Raw genomic sequence first — 11,999 nt, forward strand, 5'->3', positions numbered from 1 at the left:
ACAGCTGGTGACTTTTCTACATGAGTTCAGAATTCTCGAATGGAACGTAAAACAAAGAAGCAAACAAACAAAACATTAGCCTTAAAGCTGGGATAGATCTAAATACCACCCTGAACCGGAAGCACAAAATGTTGGTCAAACGTAGCTTCCGGATCATGAGTTAGTACATGTAAAAGTACAGTGTATTCCAATGTGTCATATGAGGAAGATTGGTTTCTGGTCCACCTGTCACAAGGTGATGGCGCTAAGGAGGTACGCTACACCAGAGAAATTTGATATGGAGGAAAAATGGATATGTACAACAATATTTTGGAATTGAAAAAAATTCAAATTTACTTTATTTAGTCAAAAAATGCAGTTTTAGTAGACAGCAATCTGAATTTTTTTTAAACCCCTGTTGGACTTTAACACACGATCTACAGTTCAGCAGTCGACGTGCTAACCCACTGAGCTACTCAGCTGGGCGATGGCATTTGAAATGAATAGACAAATATTGCTGATATTTACATTTTCATCTTTTTTTAAATGGAAGCCAGTCATTATGACGATGTAGAGTACTTCCTTAATTCACTGTCCTTAACCAGGACCACCGTCGACTGAAGCACACAATAAAGGTCGGATACAGCATTTGAACCATGTGTAATTTGTCATCTCCTTATCATAGCATTCATTTATCTTCATCGCAACATTGCTTCATCTTCATCGCACTATCAAGTTTCCATCATCGCTTCGTGTCGATAGTAGGACCGTGCGATAGTGAGTATACTACGTGACCCTACTAGGAGAAAAACAAAACATAGTATATCGTGAAATACTGAACAAAATTATTCTCATTTATTTATGATAATACAATGTATTATTATTCTATAATTTCTTCACAAATGATTTTTTTTTTAAAAACAAACTGCATGGTACGTTATATTACTACATTGTAAAAACAGGCCATTTTTGATCACGGATAATGTTGGGAATGGGGATAAAGGATGCTTCTCTATCTTATGATACCGCGACCAATCTTGTAATTCATCTTTAGATTTCATAGCTTTTTTTTTCTGAAAAGTTTCAATTTCATTACGAATTGTTATATTATTGCCTAGATTATTGACTTCCGAATTGAAATTCAAAGTTCATTGATTTATTTTAACATGCCTATCTTATGAGGAGAACTCTTGGACGCTATTTATACTACGCTAATTAAGTACCAGGGCTCACAATCATTCGATCGATACAAAGTGTTTCAACATAGATAGGTGGACGGTTTAAGGAAATGGTTGGATTACTCATTCCCGCCATAATTCTGATCATGATATGTAAGTATTTCAATATGATACGTAGTATATCTCTAAATAATATTGTGTGATTCGGGGGAAAAATTAACATATATAATTGTTTAATTATTGGTTACTGTTTCCTGCCATAATTAACTTAATGATATGCAAGTATTTTTGATATGCCATTTAGAATATTTCTATAAGTTCAATTCTTTTCATAAACTTGCACATACAAAAAGTGGTATATCTCAACTGCATTAAAATTCAGATATTTTCTGTTATAGTTTAAACATTAATTCTTCTTTAAGGTTACACGGGTCTTTAATGCTTCGACATTTTTACATTGAACAACAATGCTTTGATTTCATTAGAATGTGTATTCCTCGAATTTGAAATCATGGCGGTGTTGTAATATAGACACCCCCCCCCCCTCATCTGGCATAGTCAGTAAAGAGTTTCCCTGAGTGGAAAAACAGTCTTTAATAGAATTTCCCCCTCTTGTTTCCGGATTGTTTCAATCGAAATCTTCAATCATATCGTGCATATTCTTCCATTTAACGTAAGCACCATTCACTAGCACGGAATATGACGTAAGCACCATTCACTAGCACGGGATATGACGTAAGCACCATTCACTAGCACGGGATATGACGTAAGCACCATTCACTAGCACGGGATATGGAGCCATGATAAGTCTTCTGTAAAGAAGTACAAAAATGCAGACACTTTTAATGCGCTACTCTATGTACATTTATAGGAAATGGGTGTCTATAATTGCATGTATTTATTACACCCCACACAACGAGTGGAGGAGTATATAATGTTTTGATCCGCCCTTCAGTTAGTCCTGTTCTCGTCGGTGTAACTCCTCTGAAACTGCTCAACAGAATTTCATGAAACTTTGTAGTTAGTAAGGACTTACTGTGTAAGTGTGCATTCGTATTCCATTTTTTTTTCAAGAGGTTATGCCCCTTTTGAATACAGAAGTTAGACCAAAATTAATTACACTACTGAAGCAGTTTGTCCGCGCAACTCATTTGAAACTGCTCAACTTAATTCCAAGAAATTTTGTAGTTAATAAGGACATACTGTCTAGATGTGTATCGTTGCAGAAAATTCTGATTCAGTTTTTTTTCTGGGAGTTATGCCCCTTTTGAATATAGAAGTACATGCTATTTGGTACTCCTCTGACACCGCGAAACAGAATTTCTTGTAACTTATTTCTGTTATAATATTTTACACGTACGACTTGAATGTTGCCACCTACTTACATGGGTAAAAATAGTACAATACAACGTGACAATTTATTGTATGTCAAGCATAGCATTGCCATTCAATATGTGTAGCATTGTCATTCATTATGTGTAGCATTGTCATTCAGTATGTGTAGCATTGTCATTCAGTATGTCATGTGTAGCATTGTCATTCAGTATGCGTAGCATTGTCATTCAGTATGTGTAGCATTGTCATTCAGTATGTGTAGCATTGTCATTCAGTATGTGTAGCATTGTCATTATCTGTAGCATTGTCATTCATTATATGTAGCATTGTCATTCAGTATGTGTAGCATTGTCATTATATGTAGCATTGTCATTCATTGTGGGGACATAGGGTGAGCTTCCTCACCTTTTCTTTCCTAAAAAGTTAAAAGAATATATATATATATATATATATATATATATATATATATATATATATGACTATGAATATGACTATGCATACAATTAAATATTTGGTATTAGTAAGTATTATAAACGTCAATGTTGATATTGCGCGAAAAACATTTGAGAAAGGTAAGAGTCTAATAATAAAATGAACAATACTCGCCCGACCTCGTGGACATATCCTAAATTATGACTATGCGTACAATTAAATATTTGGTATTAGTAATGTAACAGAATTTTAGAAATGTTTGTTCACAAAGCAGTCATTTATTAGACGAGAAACTGATGACCCTGTTGCTATTCATTTCTATTCGGATTCTCATAGTATTGACGATTATTCTATAATAGGAATTGAAAAACTTTACAAAGATGACATTTATCGTCGCTTTAAAGAAAATTTATGGAAGAAAAAATTAAGTACTTATGTACCACACGGAATAAACAAAAGGGAACATTTTCGTCGTTAATAATTTAAAATGTCTTGTAAGACTTGTATGCAAAGAACGTGTTATAATAACTGATTATATCAATATTGATGTATTTACGATTAACTACCGGTACTTACTGTAATATTTCTTGTTTGTATTCACTTAGGCCAGTAATTGACTTTGGAGATATATATATATATATATATATATATATATATATAAAGCACGGATATCGACCGGAATAAATTTTCTGTGCTTTATATTAAATATTTCTTCACTTAGGGCAGTTAATGCTCATTTACGAGTTCGTTGCTATATCCGTGCTTTATATAAAATATTTCAAATGCAATGTGTATCATATATGATCCTCTTAAATGTATGTTAAATAACTGTATCCGATTTCCATTCTCAATGACCGTGTAGCGTGTAACAGCATGGCGAGAATTCCATCGTCATCGAAAGCAATTTTGTGACTAGCGCGTTGGTTGCAAGCTGTTAGGAGATTTGGTTCCGCAGGTCGCGAGTTCAACCCCGGGTAGGAGCGGAAGTGGGTATCCAAAATAAAGTAATATTTTCTGTGCTTTATATCTGCACGTATTTAAAGTATATTACACCCCAAATCGTCGCCCCATCCCAAATTGTCGCCCGGCATCCCACCCAAATCGTCACCCCGGCGACAATTTGGGACAAGATTGTACTATCATTAGGGGGCGACGATTTGGGATGTACTGTTGTACACCCCAAATCGTTGCCCGTCCTAAATCGTCGACCGCTAATATTTTATTGACGCTTTAAGGATGTTCTCTCCTGGTTTGAATTTTTTCAGAAGTATCAAACTTTTTTGATAAACCATTTTAACTGATACAACTTTATCCGAAAGACATTTAAAACATAAAAAAGAGTATGCTAGTGTGGACTTTAAAGAATTACAGCCCCTCAAAGTTGCCCCTTTGCTGAAACTTAATTTTTCATGAAAATCACCAATTTTTACAAGAAACACACTATAAAACAAATATTAAGGAGAGAATAATCTTAGTTTTCTTTTATTTTATGAAAATTAAGCATTATTGATTATTTCAATAACTTTTACATAAAATAATCACAAATTCTACAAAAAAATCAAGTATTAATTAACATAATTGTATAAAATATCACACAAATTTGAAGACCTATTTCATCAAAAAATCCAACCTAGGGAGAATATCTGTATCAAACTTTTTCTGAAATTACTAATGTAGATTTGAATCATATTTTTGCTTAGTTTAAATGAAAAAAATGTGTGGGGTAGTGTGCATTGGAACAAAATTTGCACCATTGTGTGTCCCCATCCCCCTTCTTACACTGACATACATTCTAAACAATAAAAATATACGATTTGATATAAAATGTTTATTTTTCAATTCATATTTACAAATTCTATATATTTATTTCATTATATGATAAATAATTAGAAAACATAAATAATATATACATATATACAATACTAATTCATTTATAACTACAGAATGTGTAAATCATATGTCCCCGCATCAGCATTTTCTAATTTCCATGCACTGTGACCTTGATCTTTGGCCTTCTGACCCCAAAATTGATAGGCATCTTTCCTTCTTTGTATGTATTCATATGTCCAAATTTGGTTTGAATAGAATGCAAAGTACTTGAGTTATTATCCAGAAACTAGTTTTAACAGTCAACTTCCATGTGGCCATGAGGAAGAAATCTGCACTTCCTGGTATGGTTCTTCATATAATGATAGCACAACTCATCCCTCTCACTGTGGTTACCAAATGAATGTAGCTAAAAAGCAAACATTGGAACTCAATTTCTATCAATACTGTAAATTCTTAACAATAGAACAGAATATACTATAAGGTTTACCACCAGACTGCTAATACACCAACTTCAACTAGTTTCTCCAATTTTTGTCTAGCCAGGGATTATGTTTCAATGCCTTGCTCAACAAATTGTTACTCTAAAAGAATATATGAATTTGTTAGTGCATAAATGACTGTTTATGAAAAATATGCTGAAATTCTAATCAGGATTTTTTTAAAATGTGCATTTTCTATACCCTATAAACATATTTTAACATTATAAAAACTTTTTGACAATTACACTTTGAAGGAATAATTAAAATAAAATTTTGATAAAATAATTTAATTTTCCAGAACTGATTAGAAACAAATTATCGATCTAGTAGCCCAAAATAAACATATCTATATATGTATATATGGTCAACAAAATTATCTTTTGTTTTAACTAATTTGTACACGAATGGCGCGCCATCAATTCTCTAGATGGGAGAAACTCCCCTTTTCCCTTTGAACTCTTTTTAATGAATTAAATTCGCTGTATACTTTGGCGATTTTTTAAAACATTGATATAGATTACACTTTTTAACAAAATGATGCTTCAATAATGATACATTGAACGTTATGAGCGAGATTCGCTCGTGACCGACTAGGCGGGATCGGGAAGATCGCAGATCAATTTAGGTACAGATCTACATAGTTGGTTTTTCATAAAAAAAAATCTTGTATATTGAAAAACTTACTAATTCATTCAACACTATATCAGCAACTCTGGTTCGGGTACTATATCGCTAACATTCTTCCATTTTCCCCTCTCGTCTGACACTATGTGCAGTACACGTACTGTGTCACCATGTGTGTGGTTGTGCCTAGCGATGTACCGATTATCGCCGACTTTTGATTGTCGGTCGCTATAACCCAAACGATGTGAATAATCGATTGCCATTTTGAAAATCGAAAATCGCCGACGTCGGTATTTTTTAAAAATATTAATACGAATATTCCTGCTGCGACTTAACTAAAATCCAAAATGGTTGATGAAGCTGAATCATCCGATAAAATTGAATATTGTTTTAATGTCCCTCTTGAGAATCTTTCACTTATATGGAGACACCACCATTGCCGGTGAAGGGCTGCAAAATCTAAGCCTATGCTCGGCGCTTACAGTCTTTGAGCAACAGGCCTGAGGTATTGAGGCTCATAAGAACAACAACAAAAGTCGAGAGATCTATCCCTATCCCGGGAAAACAAAATCGAAAGTATGGGATTATTAACTTCAAATTTCTTATGATTTTAAACGTCTCAATATGAGTGAAAAACTCCCGAGAGAGACGTTAAACAAGATACAATCAATCAATCTTATGATTTTATTCTAATTAACTTAATATTTAGGGTAACAAGAGTACCGCAAACGGTACATAATACGCCCGTGAAATGCTTACATAGGGTGTGTTTTTTTGTGTACTATAATTTGTATAACTTTGCTTCAGGTAGTATCAGCCATCATGAGGCTGTGACAAACTTTCATATGAACAAAGGGTCTTAGCTTAAAAATCGAGATTTCCTCAAAATGGACCAAGTTCAACAACCTGTAATTTTTTTTTTCAAAAATGGAAGAAAATCAAAATCCTTCCCCAGATGCACATCTTCAATACCCATACAAATACTCCACAAAATAAGAAGGCTCTCACTTGAAAACTGTGGGAGGAGTAGGGCGGACAAATTATTTACCTTCCATATAATAATTATTTCCAAATAAAGAGGCAAAACTCCTGGAAAAAAGGTCGAGATGGATCAAAATTGCAGTATGATCTAGAGTGACCCACAAAGAAGCTACACAGCAAGTTTCAGCATGATATGTGAAAGGGAAATGAAATTATAAAGAGAAAACCCCGACCGGACGGACGGATGGACGGACGGACGTACAGACATCGCTGTACCATAATACGTCCCGTCTAAAGACGGGCGTATAAAAAATAAAGTAAATTTAATATATTTGTGACATAAATTTGAAATGAATAAAATTCGATTATTTTTCGATTAATCAATCGAAAAGGTGAATCCGATCATTGATTAATTATTTTTTCCCGATTGCCCATCACTTGTTGTGCCTGCTTGTTTGTAATTTTCTTTGTCTGCTACTCACTTGTGAGAATATCGGATGCAGCCTGATCTATAATTGCCGTTTTACTTCTAACGAATCGCCCATGCATGTTTCTGGACTGCTATAGAATAGACTTTAAATGCGACATCGTACAGGTCTTCGAGCTCGAGTTTGTTTGCAATCGTAACGTCATCATGAATGTCGTAAAATGAGAAAATAAGTAAAAAATTGTCATGTTTTAATTAATTTTTGTTAGTTTATTAACATTACTTACAAACAAAAACACATATTAATGTTCTACTGTGTGCATACAAAATAAAACGCAGGCATTCCCAGATTTACGACTTTAAAAGGTTTGGCGACCCACTCGCGGTAAAATTACCACGAGAGTACATCCTTAAGGATAAACACAGAAGTTATTTTAAATTACACAGGTGAATATAATAATAAATATAAATGGCTACTTACATTTTTTTACAATAAGATTTGCGACATTAGGGCCTATACATATGTCTGATAATGCAACTTTCAACATATAAAGTTAGACCTATTCATCCTCAATTTATTTACTTATATATTCAGAGAAAAAGATTCTGATCAGAAGAGCTTCATATGACTATTTCAGAGTCAAATTTCATTTCGAAACAAATCAGATCATGTTCATAATTATGAATATCTGTACTACCGTCATTATACAGTCAACGTTTTGTAGGAATTTCTTGTCTTCGTCGTGCTTGTAGTTGGTCTGTAGTCGAAAATACTTAGAACTGCACCTGGTCGAAGATTTAATTTCATAAACCCATTAGTTTTTGCCAAGGTAGAGTGTATACGATAACGAAACTAATCCTCACCAACCCCCGTAATCGCTTAAAAATGATTGTCAAACAACTTCCGAGTTCTGTGTTCTCGGTGTAGTGTAGATTTCACACCCAAGTCTTTCTGAACGTTGGATCATTTAGACGAAAGTATATAGAAATACCTGACTTGCTTCATTACAGTTGAATGTAAGCACATTGAACATTTTGACGACTAAAACCCGCAGTTGTTAGTACAAATACACATTTGCGTCAGGCTGGTCTCTTTTGACGTCGTCAAGCAAGGGAGACAAGTCATCTTACTATTTTGATACTTCACACCACAGCAACATTTGACGGTCTGTAGCGTCTGCTACCTTACGATTTTTTCTGAATGACTTATTTACATATGTTATGTAATTAAAGAAGAACACATTTTCGTGCAAAACATTTTTTTTTTAAATCGTCTCCTATGACCTTTATAGCGCCGCGAGCTGTGCACAATTTTCAGCAACTCTGCAATATCTCTGGTGTTTATGAACCACATAAAATCTCTTGATCGCCAAAGCACTGCGATCTGTAATCGTAGCGAACTATTTTCGACTGTCACTCTGGTGTTTGTGAACCGATTAAGCTAACATTTTGTATGTCGGTTATATGGGACTCAGCACATAGATTTCATTTGTGTGTTTGTTTGGTTGTTTGTTAATTTACTTAATTAGAGAGAGGGAGACAGCGCGATGAGTTAAACAAATAAAAAATATTGAGAAATAATGAGGAAGGGTGGGTGTTTCTCGACGTTTTCACGAGTGTCCAAAACGGCGGCCAATAGGCGTAATCTAGCATAATCTGAGGTCACTAACAAACATGTGGTGCACAAGACCTAACAACCCCATCTTCAGCACGATTTATTGTCGGACACTCTCTCTCTCTCTCTCTCTCTCTCTCTCTCTCTCTCTCTCTCTCTCGGACTGGACGAAAAAATCCATATAGACAACAATCACAACACCACTAACAACAACAAATACAATTCTTTCAATAGTAACAACACCACTACCAACCAAAACAACATCAATCTTCTTAAAAAATATACAACAGAACAAGTAGAAGACAAAGTAGAAGATTAAAATGCTTGTAAGGTCCAGAAAACCTTTTATAGTCATAGTTGGACCACAGAAGAAGAAGAAAGAGGAGAGGAGGAGTTTACAAACACGGCCAGTTTGTATTTAAATGATGTTCCCAAATAGTTGCAGCAAGGGGGACGACAATTTGGGGTGTGAGATTATGCCCAAATCGTCGCCGGCGACGATTTGGGATGGCGACGATTTGGGGTGTAACATATATTAGTAGTCCAACGATAGAATGACTCATCTTGCATTCATTTAAGGATATATGATACTCAAGGAAGTATGATATAGAAATCAGTAAAACATTTTGTATAGGTTTTACTATTGGTAAAACACATATTCATTTATCCAGAAATTTTCTATGTATGCTACACCAGAGAAATTTGATGTGGATGAAAAGTGGAGGATATGTACAACAATATTTTGAAGTTGAAAATTTTCAAATTTACTTAATTTTGTCAAAAAATGCAGTTTTAGTAGAAAGTAATTTGGAAAAAAATTAAAACCCTGCTGGACTTGAACCTGCGACCTACAGTTCAGTAGTCGGTATTCAAACTTACTGAGCTAGTCGGCAAGGTATTGAAATTGAAAAGGGAAAGTAAAATATTGCTGATATCGATTTTTTCATCCATGTTTTTACAGGAAGTCAGCCATTATGACGATGTAGAGTACTACCTTAAGCATTTTCGCCAAAAATCTGTACATGAATTATCTATATTGAAATTCATTGAAATTATGTAAATGACATCCACCCATATAGCATGTAATAATGGTTAATTTACATTGTCGTAACAGGAAATGATGGGAATCAAGTGTTTTCAATGAAAAATTATTAATTCATCTGATTTTGGGTATCTTGTGTCTTTCAGATGATGAATAATCTAGGAAAATTGATATTAGCTTCAAAATCAGGAAGAGAGCTAAATTAGGCTTTGTCTTTTGCTGAATTTTTGTGAACAAAACATTGATTAAATAAAACTGAAACTGAATAAACTTAAATGAAATATAAATGATTCAAAACAACATTTTGATAATCAGAAAATGAACGTGCTTAGATATTGATTGACATCTGTCCAGATAGGGAAATAACAATATTCTTAAATATGAAAAATTTAAAATACATTTTGGTACACGTCAAGTTGAAGGTTTAGAGTAGGTACGTTACACCAACTAACTTTAAATTTGATTAGTAATATGAATTAATTCTTTCATTATATTTGTAACAAGTGGACTAAATTGGAGCACAGGAAGCCCGTTTTGACCCGAAACTCCTCATAGGGATCGAACTCTGACCTTGAGAAAACACTACCCACTCGTATCAAACGCCTAAATATTTCTTTCAAAAATCTTTTTAAAATACGTAATCCACAGGTCGCTGTGCATAAAATAATGTCTTAACACGATTTCACTTCTTCATTTTTGCTCGGATATTTACCGGTCCAGGTCACCCGATGGGTTCCCCAATGACAGCGGCGAAATTCAGACAAGTGGGACACATTTTGCATCTATTGAACGGAATTTCACAACGAACCCAAGCTACTGTTATGGGTCAGAACAAACCCTTAATATAGCGCAGCAGAATTTACTAACAAAAGGCAATTAAACAATAAATAAGATTTATTTACAATTACATGTAATAATTAATGGAAAATGGTAACAATAGCAAATACCAACTTACGGTTGTTGAACAAGAAATCCCAAACAGAATCTACGCACACAAAATATCAATTTCCAAAAATCGTAATTCCCAGTATAATAATCCAGAGTGCATAAAATGTTTCTAACCAGAGCTGCTTTTAATCAGAAGAATATCAGTGTATATTTAATAGTAATGAATTTTCTAGTACAATCTTGAAAGACCATGATGCAACCATTACGTAATCTTACAACTAAAAATAGTATAAGTCTAGAACAATCTCGGATACAGATGTCAATGAAATAAACATCACTTTCTAGAACAATCTAGTTCAATTTAGAGCAAATAGCAATACACAACACTACTTATATGTGCATTAAAAACTTACTCATATTTCAATGAATTGTCTATGTATACCAAATCTGGGTCTTTTATTTTGCAACAACATTAACTGCTAACAAAACCAACAAATCTGCGTACATTTCTTGGTGTGAAAATCAATTTCTATATAAAAACTTTTACAATTCGATAACACAATACTTGAACCACGAAAGAAAATTTAAAAAATACTTCCCGATATTTACAAAGTTGACCACAAAATTGCACGGAAGACCCCATTCGGTAATGAATGTAACCCCCCCACCCCCCACCCCCACCACACAAATTGAACACATCCCGTAGGATGATTCCAACCCCACCCGGCAATATAAAATTAATGGTTTTTTTCAATTTGATCGTTTATACATGTAACAGTGTGTTGATTGCTAATTAGTAAGGATGACCAACTCCTGTTGAGGTTCTGAACAAGGGGTTTATATAAAGTTGCTTGAAAAGAAAGCCCTGTAACAATTGTATAACAATAATCAAACATATGTATAAATCATAAAATACAATATTACTTTTACAGACTAATTGATATACAATTAATGGTAGCAATATTTACATACTTCAAGGGAGATAACTTTGTCTTACACAAAGTGCTATACATTTCAAAATTAAGGATTATCTCCCTCATGCATAGCTCTTATCCTTGGACGAATTTGGCTCCACTTTTTTGGCACGCTGTTTTTGGCTATATTTAGCTCTAAAGCTTCATAGTTATTTCTGATTTCAAACATTTCAGTTGAGCATCACTGAAGAGACATTATTTGTCGAAATGCGCAT

The 11,999-nt window shown here is 34.0% G+C and overlaps 1 long non-coding RNA gene across 1 annotated transcript; it reads right to left on the bottom strand.

Moving 5' to 3' along the window:
* Positions 1–315: 315 nt before the first annotated feature.
* LOC130050204 (uncharacterized) lies at positions 316–11,001 on the bottom strand. Its single transcript, XR_008798619.1, has 2 exons — positions 10,878–11,001; positions 316–775 (listed from the first exon to the last, which is right to left on the bottom strand). It is a non-coding gene; the product is annotated as an uncharacterized LOC130050204 (long non-coding RNA).
* Positions 11,002–11,999: the final 998 nt, after the last annotated feature.

This window comes from Ostrea edulis, chromosome 9 (assembly GCF_947568905.1).
Source record: "Ostrea edulis chromosome 9, xbOstEdul1.1, whole genome shotgun sequence".
Lineage (NCBI taxonomy): Eukaryota > Metazoa > Mollusca > Bivalvia > Ostreida > Ostreidae > Ostrea > Ostrea edulis.